Source organism: Jaculus jaculus, chromosome 4, assembly GCF_020740685.1.
Source record: "Jaculus jaculus isolate mJacJac1 chromosome 4, mJacJac1.mat.Y.cur, whole genome shotgun sequence".
Lineage (NCBI taxonomy): Eukaryota > Metazoa > Chordata > Mammalia > Rodentia > Dipodidae > Jaculus > Jaculus jaculus.
In genome coordinates this window covers 65,688,322-65,697,158 of record NC_059105.1, presented here as the reverse complement: position 1 = coordinate 65,697,158, position 8,837 = coordinate 65,688,322, and the positions used below count along the sequence as shown (strand labels likewise).

At 42.5% G+C, this 8,837-nt stretch overlaps 1 pseudogene; it reads right to left on the bottom strand.

Moving 5' to 3' along the window:
- Positions 1-8,219: 8,219 nt before the first annotated feature.
- LOC123460036 lies at positions 8,220-8,463 on the bottom strand (annotated as a pseudogene).
- Positions 8,464-8,837: the final 374 nt, after the last annotated feature.

Here is an 8,837-nt window from a genome sequence, read left to right as displayed (position 1 = left end):
TTTGACAAGACCTAGTAATAGTGGTCAGACATGGAAATGGTGGCAAAACAGAAATAACACATGTGAAATAAACTCAGTATCTTAATAAGGTAGTACTGTTTGTATTTACTCATTTAACTGTTTCATACTTTGTCAGAAAGGGATAAATATATGTAAATTTAAAAAAAAATCAAAGAGGACACAAATGTCTAAATGAATCCAAGAGGACACAGCCAGATGAACTGAGAAAGTCAAACCAGGACGTGAAAAGGGAACTCAACAAAGAGACAGAAATCCTGAAGAGAAACCAAACTGAAATAAAATTGCAAGTGAAAGCTACAAGTCAAACAAAAAGGTCTGTGGTGAGCCTATCAGTGGAATGGAAAGAGTGGAAGACATATTATCAGGGCCTGAGGAGAAGGAAGAGGAATTGGATTCATCAGACAAAATGACGAGAAGTTAAAAAAAAGTACATGAATGAAACATGAGAGAGATTTATATCATGAAAAGAACAAATGTTTGAATAATGGGCATAGAAGAAGGAGAAGAACATCAGGACTTAGCATAGAAATATTTTCAATAAAATCATCAAAGAAAAATTCAAAAATCGAGGGGAAATGATGTCCATCTAAGTACAAGTGACATACAGTAATTTCTCTATGATTTAAAAAAAATCTTTTTTGTTTATTTTTCCTTATTTGGGAGCCACAGAGAGAGAGAGAAAGAGGCAGATAGAGAGAGAGAATGGGCGTGCCAGGGCCTCCAGCCACTGCAAACTGAACTAGAGACGCGTGCGCCCCCTTGTGCATCTGGCTAACATGGGTCCTGGGGAATTGAGCCTCGAACTGGGGTCCTCAGTTTTCACAGGCAAGCGCTTAATCACTAAGCCATCTTTCCAGCCCTCTCTATGATTTTTTAAAAAAATATATTTTTTTAATTTATTTATTTGGGTCCTGGGGAATTGAACCGAGGTCCTATGGCTTTGCAGGCAAGTGCCATAGCTGCTAAGCCATCTCCCCAGCCCAGATATTGTTTTTCTATACTCTGAAGTCAGGGAGTATGCCTTATGTTTCTCTGTATAGAACCTAAGCAGGTGCTCAGTAGAACCTAGTTATGCACATTTGCACTGTAGATTCTGTTGCACTTTGGCATTTTTTACTCAGGCTTAAACCTTGACTACCCCCATGTAGGCTTCAGGGTGAGTCTAGTCTTCACTGGTTTGTTTATTTTTGTAAGATATTTACTTGTGAGGAGAGAGAATGAGAATGCCAGGGCCTCTTGCTGCTGCAAACTCCAGATGCATGTGACACTTTGTACATATGGCTTTATATAGGTGTTGAAGAATTGAAATGCACCTTGTGCATCTGGCTTATCCACATAAGAGAATACTGGAGAATCAAACCTGGGTTCTTCGGCTTTGCAGGCAAGTGCCTTAACTACTAAGTCACCTCTTTAGCCCCCTTGTTTTTATGTTTTAATTCCATGAGATGATATCAGATCGTTTTTTGATGCTTTTTTTTTAAAAAAATCTTTTTTCTTTTGTGAGACAAACTTTCTTATTCATTTATTTATTATTTATTTGAGAGAGATAGCTAGAGAGAGAGAGATAGACAGACAGACAGAATGGGCACACCAGGGCCTCTAACCATTGCAAACAAACTCCAGACACATGTGCTATCTCTTGCATTTGGCTTATGTGAATGCTAGGGAATCGAACCTGGGTCCTTAGGCTTCTCAAGCAAATACCTTAACCACTAAGCCATCTTTCAGGTCTAATATCAGATCTTAATCAAAACAATGAATATTTATTCCTCATATTATTTCCAGAAAGTAAAATCTCTGTTCTAGTAAAATCTCAGTAGTGCAAAGTCTATCACGAGTGGATTCTTGAAATTTACATATGGTCCTGGCATCTAAAGAGGCACCTGGGACAAAGGAGATAATGAAAGAGCTCTGACCAGAGGGAGTTCAAGTCTTCCCCAGGGTAGCATCTGCTGAATAGCACTTTGAGGTTATACTGTCTGCTACCATGTTAGTGAACGTTCTGTTACTATAACGAAATACCTGAGACGATTAACTTACAAGGAGAAAAGGTCTCTTTAGCTCACAGTGTGGAGATTCCAATCTAAGACCTGGTGAATCCATTGCTGTGGGTGTGGAAACTCATTTTGTGATTACTGAATGGCAGTGGTTGGGAGCTCATAGAGGAACCATCTGCTTACCTCATGGCCAGGAAACAAAGACATCTAGGAAGAGGCCAGAGCACAGTCTCCTCCTCCACTCCCATGGCCCCAACCTGGGAACCAAGCCTTTGCCACATGGGCCCTTGGGGAACACTTATCCAAACCGTAACAGCTACTTTGACGTGTGACTGTCAGAACTGGTCCCCAGGGACATTCTCTAGCAGTGTTCCCAACACGAATTACTTCAGGAGAGTTTTCTAGGGAAAATAAATTATTTTCAGGAAAAAGACCATTTTGGTTGGTCCTTTCTTTTCTTTCCTTTTAAGAAACATCTGCTGGATTTACTTTTTTCAGTCTCCTAGAGACTGTTTCCCTCTTTTCTTTGTCTGATTTGGAAGGCCAGAGACATTTTTGTTGTTGTTCACATATAGCAGCTACATAAAGCATTCTGAAACCATTTTACATATGTATCTTTCCTGCATTTATTTTCTTTTTCTTCTTCACTTTTAGTTTAATGGTTTTAAAAAAAGAATCTATTTTCTTAATCCTATTTATCCTGAGCTGAGTATTGTTATAAAGCCATTTCAAATTTGGGGGTGGGTGGGTACGAGAGAAACAAATAAACTTATTGATTAAACCAGCATACCTAATATCAAGTTAAAAGACTACAGACTGACTTGACAGACAGGCTGGGAGAGAATAGAGAATGGACTCCTCTGAGGCTATTCTTATGAAACTTGTAGTGGTAAAACTGAGGGCTCTGTCTTTCATGCCTCTGGAGGGAAAACAAAGAGAATGGCATGTAAAGGGCATTGTCCTCACTCAGGGCAAACCTTGGTGTGGCCAAGCCCTCTCATTGGCATAGAACAGAGCTTCCTAAGGGAGCTGAGTGTTCGTGGGGTGAGGCCTACTCTTCTGTAGGTGGAAGCATTTTTCAGTTCTTGCGGATGGGTTTCTGAAAGTCGTGGGGTCTTCAGTGAGGGGGAGTCATGTCAAGGTGGCCCCATCATCTCAGCCCCATTTTGGAAGGGAATCCTAGACACCGGAGTAGGCAGCAGCTGAGGATGTGTGGCTCATGTGACTTTTGGGTGGGTTGTTGTGTCCATCCGGGTACTTTAGACACCCAACCCTCAGTGACTTAAACAACTAACGAGACTTTATTGCTAGAAAAATCCCGAGTTGGGAGAATTTTATGCGGAAATTGATTCAGAAGCTCAACGTGTCACCCGGGTCCTCTGTCTGCATCCTTCTCTGTTTTCATCTCTGACACTTTTTTCCTAGGCTGGCTGTCCTTTATGTTGCAGAACAGCTGTCAGCAACAACTGGAATTACTAATTCTCATCTCCTAGAAGCAGCACCAGCTGTTTCTCAGAGCTTTCTTCTAGTCAGACCTACCTGTATCACATGGCCATCTCTGTGCCAATCAGAGGAGCCACATGACTAAAGTCAATGACTAGATAGCCAGAAATTGGGAGTCGAGGTAGGAAGATGGGAAGAAAGGAAGAAGTAAATACTCGAAGAATATGAACAAGTATAGAGAAGGGAAATGAACAGACAAAATAAGCCCATTCCCACCACTAGCCATTGAAGTCTTAGAAACACTTCCACTTACTTGTCAGTCCATGAAGACCCTCAGAATCTGTCCTTACAGAACTGCCATGGCTCCTACTGGTGGAATTAGCAGTCTGCTTACTGTGCTTGGGCCTCCTGTATGATGCTGTACACTAAGACAGTCTGCAGTCAGCCTGGACGGTGGGCCGTAGGGAGCCTTTAGCAAGTCATGTCACAGGCAAGAGGAGGAGAAGAGTGAGCTGCCTGAGGGAGAGTACCCCAGTTTCTCACTGAACAGCTGTTCTTGGGCTGCAGAGAAGCTGATAACCAGCTAGGAACCAGGCTGCAGTGAGGGCCATTGTTTTGTATTGAATTCGAAGTAGTGGAAGATTCCTAAGACACCATAAGAAACGTCAGCAAGCAAGGCACTTGGTGGGTTGTACTGAGTAATCTCCGTTCAGCACTCAGATCCCAGAACTCACCAGGGGAAGGTAAGCTCTGCATCCGGGTCAGTTTGTTGCACCTGGCTTTACTCTGCAAATATGGAAGAGCCAGGTCTGTCGGCTGCAAGCAACCCAGCCTGCTACCACAGGACCCTTACAACAAGCTTTCCTTCTTCCCTTTTCTGCGTGATCATGAAACCCTGACTGGGTTTTGCCTTTTGCTTCAAGATGGGAAATGCTAATTCTTCTATAAACTCACCAGAACTGGCCTTTCAATCTAAGGATCAGAACCCTTCATTTAATTTTTCAAATATTATCTATTTATTTGCAAACAGAGAGAAGAGAGACAAGTAGAAGGAATGGGTGCACCAGGGTCTCTAGTCACTGCAAACAAACTCCAGATACCTGCACCACTTTGAGCATCTGGCTTTATGTAGTTTCTGGGGAATTGAACTCAGGTCATCAGGCTTTGCAGGCAAGTGCCTTAACTGTTGAGCCATCTCTCCAGCCCCTTCAAAATCTTTTCTATTGACTCTTTCTCCTTGGGGTCTTGCTGGCTCATAAATGGTTCCTCAAAGTATATCATCATAGCTTCTGTATTTGACTAAGAGTTTGCATGAATAATAAAGATCTCCCAGGAGTAAATCAGGGTTTTGCAACCAAAACTGTTGGCAGATCCTGCAGTTGTGAAGACTGATGTAAGACACCATGAACTTCTCCCTCTCTGTGATTTTTCTTTTAGTTTGGTTTTATACATATGACCATAGCTCCTCATCATGAATAACAAGGGCACCATTCAGAAGGCAGGAGCAGTCTCCTTAATGCTGTGTAGAGCTGTGTTGACACTTGTGGATGGTTCACCCAACACAGACCATACTCATCTCTAGGGTGACAAGGGTAGAAAAAAAAATGGAACTTACATAACCTGTGCTGGCAACTCTTGTTACATACTTGGCCTTTTGTCTTTGCCTCTGATTTGTCTAGATGGAAACTCTCAGAACTGTCTTAACTGCCTCCCAATTTTGCCTTGCCCTGCTTCTCTTGGGAAGCATTTAGCTGTTCACTAGTGTAAGTATTCCCAAACTGATTTGTTTATCAGAATTACTTGGTCTCTCTTCTTTCTTGCTTTAAAATAATTATTATGGGGCTGGAGGATAGCTTAGTGGCTAAGGCATTTGTCTGCAAAGCCAAAGGACTCGGGTTTGATTCCCCAGGACCCATGTTAGCCAGATGCACAAGGGGGTGCATGCATCTGGAGTTCATTTGCAGTGGCTGGAGGCCCTGGCATGCCCATTCCATCTCTCTCTCTCTTTCTCCCTCTTTCTCTGCCAAATAAATAAATAAAAATATTTTAAAAATCATTATGAAAATGCCCACTCCTGGTGACAGTAAAAATAAAAATTCGTGCACATAGAAATAAAATCTCAAGCTTTATAGAAGATAGCATCTTATGTTCATGATTACTTTCATGCTATTCAACATATACTTAACCTAGGATAATGTTTATAGTGTTTGAAGACTGATGAAACATGAATCAGAACTGCTACCCAGGAGCCTCACTGTTCCAAGCATAAACTTTCTTATTTATTTATTTACTTAGGTATTTTTATTTTAGGGAGATAGACAAAGAGGGAGAGAGAGAGAGAGAGAGAGAGAGAATTGGCATACCACGGCCTCAGCCACTGCAATCGAACTCCAGGCCTCTCCAGATCCCAGACATAAACTTTCATTTAGACATTTAGGGGAAGCATGAGGAATGCATTAACTTCCTGTGGCTGCTATAACAATTTACCACAAATTCAGAGACTTAAACCAGGGCCTCAGCCACTTCAATCGAACTCCAGACCTCTCCAGATCCCAGATATAAACTTTCATTTAGACATTTAGGAGAAACATGAGGAATACATTAACTTCCTGTGGCTTCTGTAACAATTTACCACAAACTCAGAGACTTAAACCACAGAAGTGTGTTGTCACACAGTTCTGGAGATCAGAACTCAGAAATCGAGGGGCTCCAGGACCTCACTTCCCGAGAGACTGTAGAGGAGAACCCTTCCCACCTTCATCCTGTCCAGATCCGGGCACTCCCTGTCTTGTGGCTGCATCCACCCACTCTCCGGCTCTGACTGTACATGGCCTGTCTTTTGTGTCTGCCTTGTCTTCTTTCTCTTGTAAGGACTTCTCTCACTGGACTTAGACCTGCCTGGATCATCCAAGGTGACCTTATTTCCAGATCTGAGTCATCTCTTCAAAGACCCTTTTGCCAAATTAGGTCACGAGCAGGGATCTGAGAGTGAGCACATGGGTGGATCTTCTGGGGCCACCATCCAATAAGTCTGAGAAAAAGTTAATGTGCCTGTAAGCAACTTAAGCAAAACATTTCAATATTCCATTATACTCTCTTAGCTTATGGATCCGCCCACAGTGACACCAAGTTACAAGCTTTAATAAAACTCCTGAATGATTGGAGGACATCCATTCAAACTACCAAAACAAAATTCTGCATTTTATAAAACTTGATCAAAAATAGTATTTCACTATGTAGTCTCAGGGTGGCCTCAAACTCATGGCAATCCTCCTACTTCTGCCTCCCAAGTGCTAAGATAAAAAGTGTGCACCACCCCAGACCCAGAAAGCCAAACGTCATATGTTCTCTCTCATATGTGAATCCTAGCTACAAATGATTGGACTTCTATGTGAGTAGGAATAAAACTCAGTAGCAGATTCCAGTAAGCTACAGAGGAGGTATAAAGGGAATACAAAGGGGGGGGGGACTTAAGAGGATGGTATCATATATATGTAAGTAGAGTAACAGATTAATAAGGGTGAAAGGGCCTAAGTGAGGTCAGGGGAAGAGACTGAGTAAAGGAAAGGTGGAGATAGGGCTAATCAAAATCTAAAAAGATATAAATAAATCATATGGAAACCTACTTTTTTGGACAATGGAACCCTCAGAAGCCATAGATCATTACTAGAAAATTTTCAGTGCCAGGGATGGGATACCTTCCAGTGAGTGAGTTGTTGGCCAGGGAGGTCCCTAATGCCCCCAAAACATTACAGGGCATTGTCAAGGCCCTTGGTTTCCCACCAGGAATAGATGGTAAGACCCTATTGCTGAAGACTCCACATACTTGGGCTGCAAGGTCACTAAGAAGTCTTGCTAGAGCTGAGCTGAAAACCTCCTCCATGGAGACCAGCTAACAGAAAGCTGGAAGAAGCCATGCTACATGCAGTTCAATGGGAGAGAGACAAATCACCAGTGAAGATACCCAACAGCAGACACTGGAAGCCTTATATTTGGCCAACCAGGCCAATTGAGCCAATGGGTGCAATAATGGCACTTCTTATGGGGGAAACCAACCGCCCTCTAATGGACTGGAGGCCCGCTCCATGGGAGGGAATATATCCCTGATACTGAAAACCTACAACGGGGTAGTCATGAGCCCTAGAAGTATAATGTCTTCTGGTGTCTGGCTAGATGTACATACTATGCTCACCAAACTGCCCAGTAAGCATTTCTTTTAATGTTCATACCCATATATTAATGCTACTCTCACTTTTGGTTAGAGAAGCTTCTCTTTTCAGATGGCAGTGACTTCAGGATGACTCAGAAGGCACCATGGTGCTGGAAAGAAGTGGCAGAGGAGTGCTCAACACTGCAATAGCTCTATCACACCTTCCAAGCCTCAGGGTCTAATGTGGAAGAGGTGGTGGAAAGAATGTAAGAGCCAAAGGAAGGGTAAGACTCCTTACAACATGCTCCTCCAGACACAAAATGGCCTGGATATCCATGACCTCACAGTGCCTGACACTACCTACACAAGACCATCATAATAGGAGGAAAAGATGATGACATCAAAATTAAGGAGAGACTGATTGAGAGGGGGAGGGGATATGATGGAGAATGGAGTTTCAAAGGGGAAAGTGGAGGGAGGGAGGGCATTACCTTGGGATATTGTTGACAATTATGGAAGTTGTCAATAAAAAAAAATTAAAAAAATAGTATTTCACACTACATTCACCAGAAAGCCACAATTATATTTAAAAAAAAAATGCAATGACTTCACTTGGCATCTCCAGTACCTTCAGCTTTCTGTGTCTGCTCTGTTTTCTACCGGGTTGTTCCCATTCTAGCCATAGCCAGCCTTTTTCTTGTTCCCCTTGGGTACCTTATCTCCCTTCTAGGCTGAGGCTCTGGCTTCGGAGGAGCTGGTTTTAGTAGACAACCTTGTGGATCTTCTCTGTGGTTTGCCCTTCACCTTGGCTTTATCTCTTTGAAGGGCCCCTTCAACCTTTCTTTGGGTCATGGTGGGCAGGAAGGGGGATTGGCCTAGGCGTTGAACGTGGGATGCAGCCCTGTGCGCCTTTGGTGAGTCCACGGGTTGTCCCTGCTGCTGTTGCTTCTGCAAACTGTGTGAGCTGCAGGAGGTTATCAATTTTCTATCTCCCCAATTATTGGATACTATTTTTAGTGACATTTAATTTTTTTTTAATTTAAAATCGATTTTCTTGTTCCTACCCCAGAAATGCATTCCTGACTTGTGTACATACGTCACTGAATGGAAAGTACCATCCAATGTTGTGTGTGCACAGAAATTTGCTTTACAGTCAGATTTGTAGGAATGTACCTGGTCTCCCATAGCAGTTCTAAAGTAAAACTTGATATAAATCAGTTTATAAT